Source organism: Erpetoichthys calabaricus, chromosome 2, assembly GCF_900747795.2.
Source record: "Erpetoichthys calabaricus chromosome 2, fErpCal1.3, whole genome shotgun sequence".
Taxonomy (NCBI): Eukaryota; Metazoa; Chordata; class Cladistia; order Polypteriformes; family Polypteridae; genus Erpetoichthys; species Erpetoichthys calabaricus.
In genome coordinates, this window is record NC_041395.2 from 271,240,093 (window position 1) to 271,257,798 (window position 17,706).

Here is a 17,706-nt window from a genome sequence, read left to right on the forward strand (position 1 = left end):
TAAATGAATTTGGAAAAATCATGAACATAGGTATATTTGTTAAATTCAGTTGTAACATTTTCAACTTCACATCACTTATTATACTGAAAGAACATGGGTCAGCTATGTAAAAAACTGTGTCACTGGCATATTCTTACACATCTTCATATATATCAACTTACTATATTCAAATACATAAATCATAATTCTCATGTGCAGATATTAAGAGTGGATTGCTGAAAATATTTGATATGTATATTTATAAATATGTTGAGTTTAAGGAATTATCATTAATTTTACTTCTGTATATATACTAAGGCATATATTAAAACAAGTCAATTATTTTTTGTCATTTTATTGTACTAGTTACTTGCAGTAACTGGAGACTTTTGTTCCAACCAATTACTCAATTTATCGTCAATCTTATCATTAATTCAACTCCTCGTGAAATCAGATAGGTCACTCTAGCTCTCTGTCTGATTTATCATAAAATAATAATACTTTGACTTTTACCTCTTCTTAAAATTTAGAAAGATCCTCACTAGTATGGTGTTGCATTTTAATGCACACGAGTCTCTTAATTTTCTATATTTTAATTAACTTGCTTGTCAAGAATTTTAAATAAGTTACTGTTTTATAATTTTAGTAACCCGAAGTAAATTAACCCCAGTGTCGCAAACATTCTTACAGTAATAGTAAGAACATCTAATAAGCTAAATTGGTTCCATTTTAAAATGTGTGTGTTCATCATTAAACAACTGCTTTTATTTCAATATTAAAAAAATGAAGAGAACTCTTTTAATTAAATATACAGTATATAGATAAAGTTGAGTTGTCATCTGTTTTTGTGTGTGGATGTTCCAGCATCACACAGAAACGGCTGTACAAAGTTTCATGAAAATTGGAGGATAACTTGGGGATTACCCCATGAGTGAATTTAGCATCATAAAATGCTACAGTGTTGTCCATAATTTTACTATACTTGCAATATATCAAATCTCCTGGACTTATTGCGCAAATAATTACATTGAAAGCTGTAATAAAATTTTAGTCCCTTCAAACTTGTGTAATGAGACGTGATTGGCAGTGAAAGTTCTTGACCGATATGTGGTCTGAAATTTTAAAATGATGAAACCAAACACACCTGCATAATGCCTCACTATGACTGTGAAAGCCAAGTCAGAAGTTTTCTTACTTTTAAATTTTTTTGCTTCTTAGTCATTGTGGTGTGTGTTCAGACCACAGTGAGTGTATATCTGTCTATTTATGTATATAAAGAGCTTCTACAAAAAGCCAAATTTCCTCCAAATAAAGTTCTATCTATCTATCTACTATGTACACCTGGGTTAGACACTGAAAACAGCAGTCAAACTGTTGACTTCTCTCCAGGGCAACTGTATTTCTTTTTCACAAGTAAGCAGCTGTAAGAATCTGTTTATATATGCATCCAACAAAGTAAAAGGAATCATTAAGTTTTAAAATATCAAAATGAATTCAATCAACCTTTTATAATTTATTAGTTTGATCATTCAAGAAACTCCATAGTACTTATTCATGTTCAGCATCATAGTTCTCAAAAATTGTATGATAATTTAACCAAAAAGCTTTTCTTCAAAAGCAAGTCTCACGCTCTGATGTTACTCCTGTGATTTTTTTCTTCTTTAGCTTCAATTTTTCTTATATAACCAGAGGGGCATTAATGTAAAATGTAAAGTGAAGTTCTGAAATAATACCTAGGCAATGTTGAGTAACACAGCTAGTGATGAATAAAGTACTCAAGGACATAAGTGGAAGGGAACTGCATTTAAGACAAATTTCAAGACATACTTTTCTAAATAAAAAGCCATGGCAATATGGAGCAAACTACTGAGCAGTGTAGTTGAAACAGAAACCTTAAAACAGTTTTAAAAGTACAAGGTGCGGCAGATGACCAGTGACCTTGCCCCACAGGGACTCTTGGAGAATGGAAGGACCGAGAGAGAAGGCAATATCTCCCCCTGGGACACAATAGGGCAGCCCCCCTGGATTGCATCGGGGCCCCGGGCTTGGAGCTTGGAAGCTCAACCCTGTGGGGGCCTGTGGCCACTGCCAGGGTGCGCCTGGATGGTTCCAGAGCCATGTACTGCAGCACTTCTGCCACACCAGGAAGTGCTGCTGGAAGAGAATTTGGGCGCACCTGGAGTGCTTTCGGGTGCCCATGCGGCACTTCCGCCACACCAGGAAGTGCTGGTGGAATACCATCAAGGAGCATCTCGAGTACATCCGAGCTGGAGTTGGGAGGCAGAGGACAGAGCTTGCGGGAGAGGAGTGGAGGCAGTAAAAGAGGAGAGGAGAGGAGAGGAAAAGAAGAAGGGTCTGAGCACCATTGGTGATTTGTGCATTGTGTGGTGCTGTAAAGCAAAACAACAATACTGTAAACGTGTGTGATTTTGGACTTGGGTGTCCTGAGTCTCTGTCTGTAGCCGGGCTAGTTCCACAAAGGGTAAATTAAAGAGTAAAGACAATTTGAAAGTTATGTTGTAATCACAACAGACAGAAACTGACAAAGTAAAACATGCTTGTAATGGCTTATGGGTAGTTCAAAAGCGCACAGGGCAGTATTTCAGCAACTTTCACTCCCTCTGCCTAAAGAAATCTCACTACGATGCATTATTTAACAATGTTGGAATCCCACAGTGGAGTGTGCACGTTCATTTGAGTTTGGCTTGAACTAGACTAACAGCAAAGCACATTGCTGTGCATGTATGAACTACCCATATGTATTGTGTCAGCTTCTATCCATTGTGGTTACCACGTAATTTTCAAATTGCTTTTTTATTTACCTTTGTATCTGGTTCAGAAACAGAAACAACCGAGACATGTGTAACTTTGTGAGCCTGGTAGGCTGAGTGCACTCCTCTTAAATGTATTTTATTATGTTATGGTAGCAAGAAAATCATGGACTGAGGTGTTCTGTTCTACCCCTGAACCTTTCGTTGAATCTGCTAGAAAAGTAAAATACTAGCTACTGTAGGTGAAATTTATGACCAAAGAGGATAATAACACATACAAACAACCGACTATCTAATTAAATAGCATGTTGTATAAACCAAAACATTTTTTTTCTTAACAAATTAGTTGGAATAAAGGCATATATCTCCTGTGGCTGTCCCTGCTTGGTCAAGACTGCCCAGTGAGAAATGCATTATTTGATTATTAAGTTTATAGTTTCCAGAAATATCTAACTTTTCCTTTTAAGCTGTTTCATGCATTTAAATAGTCACTAAGCTAAAAGGAATTAAAAAAAGATCACGTTAGATAAATGCGGGTGCCTAATTTGTTCTTTTGTCACATTGCCTGTTTTAGAAGTTGTAGGCTGAGTGTTACAAATTTGCAGCTGGGGTGTTACAACGTTATACCCATCTTCTCTGCTTCCTCACCCAGGACAATTCTGAAAATAAGAACTTCATACTAATTAACTATATGGTTTAAATAAAGTTAAATAAAAACAGTATATATATATATATATATATATATATATCTACAGTATATACTGTATAAATGTAAAATGTATCTTTGCATTGCAAACAAGTTTCCCACCATTTCCAAAAGCCTTTGACATCAAGCCTCCTTTAAATAAGTCTGTGACACAAATTCTTGGCAAAAATTTCTCTATGGATTTGCACCCCAGCACATGCCTGTCAACACGCCGCACATGCAGTGCGAGTTATGCAGTCTGTTATGCCATACACACACATTTATAGTGGGGATTCAAGATTATATTAATTTCTGTTGTTTGAAGTTTTATAATATTATTTGTTGGATATTTTGATGGCACTTCCAATATATGATTTCTGAGAAGTATCATAAAATAAGCTGAAATAGATTCTAAAGTTGCATTTTGAAAATTAGGGATGCAATTCTGTGATATTGCATACACTCTTCAGATTTGAAACTGATGCTCCGTCTTAGGATGAGTCTTGCCTTGTTCCCAATACTGTCACTAATAATGTTAGAAAATAGATAGATGGATGACTGGAATCCAGAACTGCTGGGGTACTGTAATAATTCAGTTTTATTATGAAGAAAATACGACCAGAGAGCTTTTAGCACAACTTTCTATTGCTAGTAATCCATTCTATACAGCAAGTACTTCAACATACTTATAGGATAATTAGCCGAAGCACCCAGCATTGCCCAGGTATATTTGTACAATTGGGTTAAGGTAATGCAGAAAATATTTCTGAATGTTTTAAATGTTTACCTTTTTGACATTTCTGGTTGGAAGGCAAGTGGCCTATCCTTTATCTACACCAGGGTTTTCAACCCTGATTGTGTAGTCAACCATTATGGTTTCCTTGGAGTTTCCAGTGGCTTCTGAACAGAGGGAATCTGTTTAACCAGACATATCACAGTGTTTATCTTCTAGGTGTAATATCGGAAGTGTTAAGTGGGCCAGGAGGGAGGGGTTTTCTTGGAAGTTCTAACAGCTTGTCAATGGGGGGATCTGGGCAGCTTGATCATCTAACCAGACATTTTACTCCGTATTTCTTCTGAATGTAATATCATAAATGGTAAGTGGACCAGTGACATTTCTTAGACACTGCTTTATGAACTGGCAGTCGGCAATAACAGTGTTATCTTCCATTCTAAGGATCACAGTCAGAGATTGTGATACCCACACTCAACCTTTAAAGCATTTTTGTTAAGTATGAATTTCTTGAACTGTATAAACCTCTCTTCTTTCATTTTCTTACATAGACAGAAATGTATTTGTCTCCAGGGGGAAATTTGGACACTTCACTTTCCATGCAAAATGTGATGCCGTCTCTTTTTTCACAGTCCAGTATACTGCCCTGTCTGCACTCGTCCATGAGTTAGTGGTGCTGTTCACATGGTTTGTCGATCATTTGTTCTGCCCCCTTCATTTTCATAAACTTCCTTCCCAGTGGCATACAGTCAATGAACATTAGCATATCAACAGTTTATAGCCCGAAATAGTGATATATCGGGTCAAACATTTGAGTTAAAGTATAGTCTGTGAACTTCTCCTTATCAAAAGGGGAGCTGTGCAAATTTTGGCAGCTGTTGGTCCAATGGTATGGATTTGCATACAGTACTTTATATACACACATTTTGAGCTTTATATATTAGATTCCATCAGTGCCAGTGAAAAACAAGAGCATACAGTATATCCTCTTCTTCAGCTGCTCTGCAGTACATCATGCAGAATATCAAAGAGCCAGTGGAGTAGTGGCTAATAAAATCTTCTGCAGTATAAAAAATTTTGATTTACGTTTGCACTAGCTGTGTGAAATAAATACACAAAATTTTATAAACTTTTTACACTTTGTCCACACTTTGGTGGGAAACCAATACCCACTCCACAGAATTACTTTAAATTCACTAATGAGTTACAGACTCTACTAACCAAAAACTTAATGAAATCAGGCATTCAAAAGTAGGTATGAACTAAAGAAATTAGTCTTCAATCCAGACAAATTTAGTGATCCTCAAGACCAGAACTAACACTCCTTAATAGTAATAATAATAATAAACACTATTCTTACTGTTCCAAGCACTTTACATGGACAGTGAAGCACCCACCTGGATGATGCAACACCACCCATTCTTCTGCTAGTATAGTCACAACATATTAGCTGATAGGTGGTGAAGGGATGATAGAGAGAGTTAGCTGATAAATTTTAAAATCTTTCCATAGAAAGAAAAAGGTTAATAATTCATTTATATAATATGTGCTTAGCTAAATGAAATGTGCGGTTTTGCTTCTGTCAAATAAACACTAAAATGGTTTTATGTTGAAAACTTTTTTTTAATTGCAAAGTCAAGCTTACATTTTACTAGAAACTTTATGCATACAAGAGTCAGTATCTCAATAACTTTATTTTTACTGTATATACAACCAAGCTTTTGATATCTTATCATTAGGCAATTTACTGTTTCTGGGGATACAGCAGTAGGGATGCATTGTCACTATGCCAAGGTGATGGGCCATTTTAGTGAGAACAACAGGATTCAGATGCCACTTGGTATAGCCTTGTCCATTTTAGTAGTGAAAAACGTGTGGTGGTTCTAGTGTTAATCTAAAGGTCACTAAGTACAGTTTATAATAAATATATCAGAAATTCATCACTAATTAGCCATTGAAACGTCTTTACACTTCTGTGGATAGTTGTCTGACAGTCCATTGAAATTATGTTATGTTTTTGAAGAAATCTGCTGCTATGGTAGTGTAAAGTTTTTGTACATCCATCTTAAAAATGGATCATGAATGTTTTATGGGATCACTAACCTCCTTTGTGTTAACCCCAAGCATGGCTCGCACTCGATAATTCTATGTAAATACGTCAAAAACCAGACACGGGATGACGTGAATTGATTCACTTTACATTGTTAAATTCAAATAAATCCAGGGAAAATATTCTGCTGCCATCTAGTGAATGACATAAAATAATGGTGCAAAAAATCATGAATATTTCTATGTGTTCTGCCACTTTACTGTAACTCTGTGGTAACTCATTAATATTCATTCATGTGATGGAGCATTCAACCAAAATCACAATGGCAAATGGAAAACCGTAAAGACAGTTTTAGAACAAACTGAAACTGAACCCAATGGCAATGACGATGTGCATTGGTCATCAGATGTTGACACAGACTGTAAAACAGACACACGTTTGGTCGATTCTGACCACCCAAGTTTCAGTGAAGTTTGTGCTTAGTGTCAGCATCATACAGTTGATCATGATTAAATGTACTGTATATAATTTGTGACAGTCTGGTGGAGAAAATAGTGAAATGAACCTTTATGTTGAGCAGTATCGGAAAGGTCACAGTAAACCATTTGTTTGTCGCAGTCACTGCCAGCCTATCACTGCAGACAAAATGTGTTGTTTTTCAGTCTCTTTATAGAGCAAAGTGGTTAAACCAGACCAGAGATGGTACTGGTCCACAAAGCACTTGTTGTAGAAACCTGTTTTCGCCAAAGTTATGAGTGAGTGTCATTTTTCAATCATTATGAAATACCTCCATTTCACTAATATCGACCATGATGAAGCTAACCATCCAACTAAGCAAAACTATACAAACTGTGGGATGTGTATCAAGCAATCATCAAAAATAGGCAGAAGGTGTACATTCCCGATTGTGACATAAGTATAGCTGAAAGTCTCATGGATTACAAGAGAAGGCTGTTGTGGGTACAATACATTGCATCCAAACGGGCATGACTCTGTATCAAAAACTTTCAATGTATATAACTTTTTTTTAATTGCAAAGTCAAGCTTACATTTTACTAGAAACTTTATGCATACAAGAGTCAGTATCTCAATCTCAATATCCATTAGGATATTCCCCATTGACTTTTCTTCACTTGTAAGGTCCTGGTGTTGTTTGCTAAAACCACCAGTGTTTATAACTTGGATCACTATCTACAATCCTTTTGCAGTTGCAAATCATCTTCAAATTTTACTCTATTTAAAATATTCCTTATACATGTAGAACAAGCCTCTGAGAAAAATGGCCATTTTGTTCTTAGTTGTTTCTCAAGTTATTGACTATGTAATGACTATGACTGCTAGTCAGTCAAGGCAAGATAGCATCATCCTAGAATAAGAACATGCTCACTCATTAGGGGAAATGAATATATACTCTTTATTCTAATATTTTATAAATAGTGCACTTAAAGATCTTTTATTTAATTTTGAATATGAAATAATATATTTAATAATTAAGTGTGGCAAACATTAAATAATATATTTAATAATTAAGTGTGGCAAATGTTATAAAACTATTATAGCTATTTCACACTTCTAACTTGGTGACTACATCACTTTTAAGAATGAAACACTGATAAAGTATGAAGAATACTTTTTAAAATAGGGGAAAAAGGTTGCTTAAATTATAATCAGTGCTTGGACGTTTCACACATAAATTACTATTGAAGAGCAATCTCCTTCCTGTCTTCTTGCAGTAAGCTTTTTAATAAGCCATATGTTCTTATTCCCACTGTGAAAGCATTTGGAAGGCAGAGTCAAGTATTTATTTAAACACCCTGAGCAAAATCCATAACTGTTTAGTGCATAGCACTTGATTCTGAGCAGGCGGCTGAAAAAAGTGTCAAGAGGACTAAAGAATCAAAGTTACTAAAACGGTTGTGAAAAGAAATGAGTAAGAGAAAAACTAGGATATACCATATTAGATCTGGAAGGGGACAATAGAGTGAGACATAAAGACAGGTGTCTTACAGAACTGATGTTTTTGGCGTTCACTGTGGATAGAAAGTCATGTGCAGTTTATGATTTATAGGAAAAACACACGTGCACTAAGCTTTAGTTACAAAATCAAGTGCTCTGCCCTCACTTATCTACTATAAAGGTTTCACATGCAAATTTAGAATGCATATAAACATCTTTTTTTTCTCTAAATACACACAAATAGGTAAACATTTTGAGGACACAAAGAAGTGGTTTTCATTTTTACAATTACAACACATAACAGCAGACGTACCATCGTTTAGTCCTTTCTTTCTCTCACTCTCTCTCTCTATTTCTTCTTCAGGATTTCTCAAAATGTTCAACAGCAATGCCGAGCCTTACACTACTTGCTTCTTCTTCTTTTGGCCACCTCCAACCCATATAACACAACTGGTCTCACTACCGTCTTGTAGACCTTTCATTTCACTCTTGCTGGTATCTGTCTGTCACAAATCACTCCCGACCATCAACCCACTCCACCCTGCCTGCACGCTCTTCTTCACCTTTCTTCCACACTCCCTGTTACCCTGTACTGTTGATCCTAAGTATTTAAACTCCACCACCTTTGCCAGTTGTGCTCACTGCATCCTCACCATTCCACTGACCTCCCTGTCATTCATGCATGTATTCTGTCTTGTTTCTACTGACCATCATTCCGCTCCTCTCTACAGCATATCTCCACCTCTCTAAGGTCTGCTCGACCCCCTCCTTACTCTCAGTACAGATCACAATGTCAAACATTATAGTCTATCGGGACTCCTGTCTAAGCTTGTCTGTCAACCTGTCCACCACCATTGCAAATAACAAAGGGCTCAGAGCTGATCCCTGATGTAATTCCACTTCTACCTTGAGTGCATCCATCACTCCTACCGCAGACCTCACCACTGTCACACTTCCCTTGTACATTTCCTGTTCCACTCTTACGTACTTCTCTGCCACTTCCAACTTCCACATACAGTACCACAACTCCTCTCTAGGCACCCTGTCATATGCTTTCTCTAAGTCCACAAAGACACAATACAATTCCTTCTGGCCCTCAGAGCACAAACTTACACTAACTTTCAAACTTACACTACTTGCTTGTTCCCTAGGAACTTCAATTATACCTACCAGGCCTTTCTTAAATTAGGACATGTGGGTTTATTTAAACCACTTCTTTGGCTCCCTTGGCTTGGTTAAGTATGAAAGATTGATCTTTGTCTCTCTGGAAAGGCTGGAATTTAGTGCAATGATCACAGAGACCTAGAATTAGAAAAATAAAGACTACTCATTTGCAGTAGACCGTTAGTTGAAACAATGAAAGGTTTTAATAAAGTTAAAATGTGGAATTCAAAGCATGGGGTGATATGACAAATTAATTTGAGGTACTGTTTGTGAAATACTGTGTGCAGTTCTGATTATTACAATAAAAGAGGTTGTGATAGATGGCCAGGAACCCTGCCCCGCCGGGATGCCTGGAGGAAAGATGGACCGGGAAAGCGGCACTTCTCTTCCCTGGGCGCCTGGACAGTCCTAGAGCCCTGGAGGACAGCACTTCCGTCACACCAGGAAGTGCTGCTGGACCAGGGATGGTGTATGCCCAGAGTGCTTCCGGGTGCAAGGGTAGCACTTTCGCCACACTGGGGAGTGCTGCCGGATGTTTGTCATCATGCACCTGGAGCACATCCGGGGCAGGACAAAAGGGGCCACCTCACTCCATTTGAGGAGCTGGAGTCGGGTGGAAGTGGACAGAGCTTGTGAGAGAGGAGTAGAGGCGGCCGAAGGACCAAGGACTGAGTAATTTGTAAATAGTCTAAATAAATGTGTGTGGTGGACATTGTGGTGCCGTGTCTGTCTGTGGCTGGGCTATCTGTTACAAGGTATAGACCAGGCACACAGAGAAAAGCAAACGAGTAGAGCCATGAACTAAAAGGTATGTCCTTCTGTGACAGAATAAGTGATCTAAGTTTCGAGGTAATCATGGTGCTGGAGAGTGGTGACATATTGGCACATGCAAGTAAGAATGTAACAATTCTCTGTACATGTGGCAGTAATGATCCTATAAACCTGTACTGTACATTTCTGAGATGACATGAGTGCATAATTCAAGCCTACAAAGGGCATCAGTAAGTTAATCATCAAGCTAAATAATAAAAGACATGAACGAAGCATTTTTACTTCCAAGAAAATGGAAGTTTGTGGTGGGGTCGAAAATTTACTGTTGGGTTAAGTTCAGATTCCTTGCTACAATGTTCACAACATTGAAAAAAGTTGATTTTAGCATGCAGTCTGTATGTATATGTGGTAATACGCCTACCAGGCATTACCACTTTAATGAAAAAGTCCTATGAATAGAGTAAAGGCGACTTTTCAAAATTCATTAAAAGCACTTACCCGTGTAAGTCATTAAGTGCAGGTTGCGGTTTTGCGGTCATTTTAACTTTATCTTCAGCAGATTTACGCAGCGGGATGCCGGCAATGGGTCAGGTGTGCCTCCAGGTCAGGCCTGCTGGAGGACGCTGCGCGTACCTCGTCATAAAGGCGAGCATCTCTCTAGTCCTGCAGTTGGCAAAGAGAGGTGCCAAACGTTTTTAGTTAAGAATGTTCATGCATGCATTAGTGCGAGGAGGGAATGCCCAAAGAAAAGAAGTACTTACTTTTGTAGTGCGTATCGGCGGGATGCGCTCCAGTTAGCGCTCGTGCTCACTTGTGCGCATGCGAGGCTGCTAGCCCTATTTATTACAAGCCTTGCAAAGGTTGAGAGGAGCACCTGTGCAGAAAGCACCTGCATTTGCCACGATTGGTTGAAGGGAGCAATGTGTCGTGGGATTGGGTGAAGACTTGTGCCCAGACTACAAGAGGCACTTCTTGCCTCGTAAGGGGGTCTTTAGATTCGGTGGTGTGGTTGGTGTAGTTTGTTTCAGTTGGTTTACCAAAGAATGGCTTGTGCCTTATTTTTGTATCCATCCATCCATTATCTATCCATCCATCCATCCATTATCCAACCCGCTATATCCTACTGTAAGTACAGGGTCACGGGGGTCTGCTGGAGCCATTCCCAGCCAACACAGGGCGCAAGGCAGGAAACAAACCCTGGGCAAGGCGCCAGCCCACCGCAGGGCACACGCCTACACATACCAAGCACACACTAGGAACAATTTAGGATCACCAATGCACCTAACCTGCATGTCTTTGGACTGTGGGAGGAAACCGGAATACCCGGAGGAAACCCATGCAGACACGGGAAGAACATTCAAATTCCATGCAGGGAGGACCTGGGAAGCAAACTCGAGTCTCCGAACTGCGAGGCAGCAGCACTACCCACTGCACCACTGTGCCGCCCCCTTATTTTTGTATATTTCTTGTAAATATACTATAGATACTGTATCTCCTAATTTAGCTTTATTTTGGTGGAGGTATTTATATAGATTTTGGGTTTTGGTGCACTTTGTTTTTGTTCTTGTATATACCCTTTTTTTTCTCCTTGTAAATATTTTTGCCTTCTTTTGGACTTTGTTATTTGTGTAGCTTCTTCCTGAACTCCTTTTCTTCATTTAGGAAGACTACCAATTTTTTTTTTGTGTATATACATTTTTGTCTGTAACTTCACTGTGTATATATATATATATATATATATATATATATATATATATATATATATATATATATATATATATATATATATTTATATATATATATTGCTCACTATTTTTGATTGGGACATTTTTTGTTGCTTTGTTGCACCTGTAAATAAACCCACTCTTCTTTGGAAATACCACCTTTTTGTGTCTGTGTCTCCATGTCTGACTTCTCACAGATCTGATCCCAGTTGGTCCTGCACTACAAGACGCCCACTGTGTGGTCTGGTGCCAACCTTGCCACTACATGGGGTATCACAGTATATCTGTGAGTGTGTGTGTGTGTCTGTGAAAAAATATTTTCATGTCTTAAAATTACAGTTTTCAATTAGAAGCCATTTCCACTTTTTTGTGTTGTGTAGAGGTCCGGGGTGACTACATCGTAGAATAGATAAAAGAAAATGTTTAATGAGTGGTTTCCAATATATCCGCTCTGAACATTGAGACCTATGTGCAGTGGTAACTTCTGAAAAACTGGAACTTATCCCTATTTCCTTCAAAAATGGTTTGATATTTGTCCTAAGATAACTGCCTTAGAAACTGCTCAATTTAACTAGGATTCTAACAGTCTGCAGTGCTTAGTCATGGGACTAGGCCTATTGATTTTTCATTGAAGTTTTTTTCATGAGGAGTTTTTGGGATACATAGCTTATGTATTATTATTTATTTTTTTTATTTTTTTCTCCAGCCGTCTGGAGTTTTTTTTTTTTGTTTTTTCTGTCTCCCCTGGCCATCGGACCTTACTCTTTTTCTATCTTAACTAATGTTGTCTTATTTTAATTTCTTATTTTGTCTTTTATTTTTCTTTTCTTCATTATGTAAAGGACTTTGAGCTACTTTTTTGTATGTGTGAAGGATGGCCGGCTTCATATTCCAGCCCTCACCCCCAGGCCGCCAGGAGGAACTCTCCCGACAGCATGGACGTGCTCCGAATTCCAGCAGGGCCTCATGGACTATGTAGTTTTTATACACAGCCCTGCTGGATACCTTGGGGACCACTGGGAGTCGCTGTCGGGAGGCCCGTGGACTCATATATGCCCTATAACCCAGAAGTGTGTCATAATTCCGTGACAGGAAGAAACGACGTGCTTCCGGGGTGAACATAAGGACTGTTTACCCTGACCCGGAAGGAATAAGGACTTGTGGACTGTTGGGCAGGAACACCTCTGGGTCAGGGAGTATAAAGGACTCTGGGAAAGCCCAGACATTGAGCTGAGCTGGGAGGTAGGGTGGCTAAGTGTCTGGGAGCGGAAGAGAGAGAGAGTATTGTGATTAGTGATTGGTTTGTTTATTATATGAGTAGTGTGGAGTGGAGGGTGCTTGGTGCACTGTACTATAAGAAAATAAAGAAGTCTTGTACTTTTACCTGGTGTTTGGAGAGGTACCTGAGGGTTCAAGAAGTGGCTCGATACCTCTACTGCTACATATGAAAATGTGCTATATAAATAAATGCTGTTGTTGTTATGTAAATATACTTGTACACACACACTTACACAAACAGAGGCACATGCAAGTACATACACATGTAGGCATTCACACTCACACACTGATACACTTAAAGAAATTTATAAGTGAATATAACTGATTTGTTTGTCTTACTAGAACATATTCTGGATGATGAAGAGAAAGAAATGAACACACAAACATGCACATTAAATCTGTAAAGTCTGACCTGCATAAAGGCATTAAGCTATCTTCTGTACCAATCTGTACAGTATCCATGTAAAGTATGCAGTTATTTACTTCATTTGACCCAATGTGTTTCATTTCAAATTAAATTTTATTTAAGTTATTCACATTTTTCAATTATGTTTTCACTATACATTTATTTGTGTACATGATCAAATATTATCTAAGTTAATGTACTTGTGTATATATTATTGTACAGTATAATCAGTTGCATAATGTTATAAAATATTCTGTTAAGTGATTTCCTGCAGGATCATTAAATTAAAATTTACATGGAAGTACTGATTGGACTATTCCATATTGATTTATTAAGATTATGAAGGTAATGGGAATCTGAAATAAATCACCAAGTTATAAAGAAGCATGGGAATGTCTGACAGTTTTTACTATATGGTGCTGAGGAACCTTTACTATTTTTAGTAAGCAAACTATTGTGATGCACTTTGTAATATCCTCTTCTTACCACCTTTCTTATATTCATATGAATAAACAATCACTTTAATGAACTAAAACCATTATTAATAGAGAAAGACTCTCTGCGTCATGCTAGAGCAGGATAAAATGCACTTAATATTTTTCCACTTGAGTGAATATATTTTTTAGCTGTACAGGGGAAAAAAACACATGCAAGATTCAATGTCAATTTATTTTTGCAGCTAGCAGAAGATAAGACTTTTTCACCCTGATGTTGAGTTAATTTGCAGTTAAATGACTTTGTCTGCAAGTAGGAGCTGTTGCCTTTCATTTATTTCAAAACCAAACTCAAAAAAGCTCATATCCTATATGTGCTTCCTACCGGGAAAAAAAATACTTATTACATAAGACTATCCTCTGGTCATGCAGCAAGAATAGCATCAGCTTTGAACCCATGTGGGATTTGCTGCAGCTGGTGCTGAAGTCTATTAGAAACGGAGGGGACTGATCTGTAAACAGCTGCAGCAGCATTTCAGTAGTGCCAGCCGTAATATCACATGGCTTCTATTAGAAAATTCCAAATGATTTGAATAATATTAATTTTACGGCATTTTCTTTCGACTCTAAAGCTGTTGTTTATGTAGCTTCTATTCACATGATTAATGTATTATTAAATAAACATATGACATCTAAAGAGCTCAGAGCCCTTCAAGCTCTACACTGGAAATGAATCACTTTATTTAGAGACCACACACTGCTGGCTTAATACATCAGCATGCTCTGTGTAGCATTGCTCCATTATGTGCCGTTAACACCGCTCTGCACAAGATGGCCAGATCTGTGAGCTGTGCTCAGTTTCAGAGCTTGACACATGAATCATGATATTTGAAGCCTGTCTCTTGCCACAAAACGTTCATGCCAGGTTTAAATGACAGGAAATGTTGGTTAAGTTAGAGACTCTATGACTTTGAGTTAAACACTGAAATGATATTTTATTCTAACTGGCATGCTACATACTGTATGTGTAATAACTCGTGTCTTATGCCCATACAGTTCAAAAATATGCTATGCTTATTATAAGAATGCCAGTAACTTAATTTATAATGTTTTATAAATATTTTACCAAGTTGTGCATATTTTATGAAGATAATTGCAGTACAAACATAGTCACTTGATTTTAGCTCAGTATTTGAGATAACATATAAACCATGTTAAAATATAAGATTCGGCCATAGAAGACCATGGAGCCCACCATTTCACAGTACACATCTTCTAATTACTAAAGCTCATCCATCCATCCATTTAGGGTCAAGAGAACGGAATCCTATCCAAACACAATTAGATGACATCTAAAGATCTGAAAGCCCTTCAAGCTCTACTCTGGAAATGAAATCACTTTATTTAGAGAACACACACTGTTGGGACCAACTCTGGATGGGGTACCATTTAATGACTAAAACAAAGTCTGTAATTAATGACTTGGATAGTCACATGCAAAATTTATTAGGGATAATTAAGAGCCAAGCAAAAAGCCTGATATTCAATATAAAGCATCTGGGAAAAGAGTCAAGGTCAGCAAACATGGTAACAAGCCAATAATGGTTTGTGGGTGTGAACAGGTGAGTACAAATCAAAAAGGACCACGTTTTGAGCACAGGATTTAGTGATTGGGAGTATGTGTCATCAAAAACCCATGGAAGAATACTGTTTTTTAATCACCTTGCTGTTAACCCCAAATATGACTTGGGTTTGGAATATTATGTAAATACGATGATTCACAAGTCAGACTCGGGTGAATTCATTCAGATGAAGGTTTTCCATAGTTTATGTAGGTGCATGGCAAAAAGGCAAAATGACTGCAATCAAGTAGAAGGACAAGAAGGACATTAGCCCCCCCAAGTACTCTTCACAATGCAGCAACTGTCGTTCTTGTCGGGGAAATGTGAAAGTCACTAAGTCGTGTGCTATGGTTACCTATAATAACACAAGGGTATGTTGATCATCTAGTTCAGGCACTGTCATTCTACCCTCTCATAATCAAGTAACACAAAAATGCTTTAAGAGAAGTGCGCAAGGAAACGCTCCCCTACTATAGGTGTGTTGGTGACTATTTCAAAACATATCACATGAAGGATGTGTACTAAATCTGCATCAATACAGCAATGGCCACTAGACATACCTTTTCTATTGTATTAAAGTTGACAATTTGGTATTTATGTTTCTATCATACATAATTTAGTTTTGAAAGCTTCAACGTTTTTGACTTGTTTATCTGGGAGTAAACATAACACTAAGGAGGTTCTTTTATGAATATTTTATTTTGGGGGATTACCTTATATTTGTCATATTTACTTGTCTGCTATGTCCTTGTCATAATTGCATTTTATCATAGCAGAGTGTGCTCTTGTATCTAAGTAAACTGCACAGAGAAACCATAAGCCTGCAGATTCAAACTGAGACGTTGAGCTAGTGAGCTACCCCAAAATATACAAAACTAGTGTTAACATAAAGTACTCTGGAGGTCATTGATCATAAATAATGCTACCGTATATTCACAAAATATAATTTAATATGTAATAATGTAGTCTCAGAACAGACAGTTTTATTTAGGGTGGCAGCAACCACTGGGAGAGTTCTAGCGGTTGCAAAAGAAGGCCCTTGTCCAATTCTGGAAGTGAGTCTGTGGCTTGGCCAAAAGTGACCTTGGCTGGGTTATTAAAGCCCACCTGATTTAGAGGGCTCTTAGAACTTAGAGGCAAGAGGAGAGTTGGAGCAAAGGGTTAGTGACAGGTGGACAAGGCTAAGACTGAGCAAAAGAGGAAAGTGGGTATAAAAGGATCCCTTAAAGATGAACAAATAATCAAACCATAACACCTTAAGGTAGTCCCAGAGAAAAAAGCAAAAATTTGTTTTAATTCTGTTTTTTTTGTAAGTCATGCTGTTCCTTCTATTTTATTTCACTCTTGAATACTTTATTTTAAATTAATGCATTGTTTGAAGAAAATATTTATTTTATACCTGCTATTGCAATTTGTTTGTGGATGATGTAAATAAAGTATAACAGGTCCTTCAAAAGTATAGGATGGTTGGCTTGCATTGATACACTCATTTTTTAATAGTCCAACAATTGATTTAACATCTTATCAAATTCAGGGTTGTGTTGAACCTTATTCTGCCAGCATTAAGTGCAAAGTAGGAACCAAATGGAAGTGTGTGTTTGACTGTGTCCAGGATGGGGTGTTGGTCTATCACAGGGCACTTCCAATATATTGGGCCAATAAAAATGAACCTAACCTGCACGTCTCCGAAATCTGGGAGGGAAAATGGAATGTCCAGAAGAAAACCGATGCAGACACAGTGAGAATGTGCTGACTCTGGATATATGAGGAAGCAGTGTTAATAACTATGGTAATATGCCATCCCTTTAATAATCTACTCTCTATACATAAAATCCTAAGCCTAAAAGTGCAACGATTTTATGTGATGTTTTTTGTCATGCTTGAAATCAGGCTTATTTTAAAACCTATATATATGTTTGGTATCATTCTTTTCAGAATTTATGAAACTTAAATATGATGTTGTTATATTTTCAGATTCTTATCCCATTTTTAAATCCATCCATCCATCCATTTTCCAACCTGCTGAATCCATACACAGGGTCACGGGGGTCTGCTGGAGCCAATCCCTGCCAACACAGGGCACAAGGCAGGAACCAATCCCCGGCAGGGTGCCAACCCACCGCAGGACACACG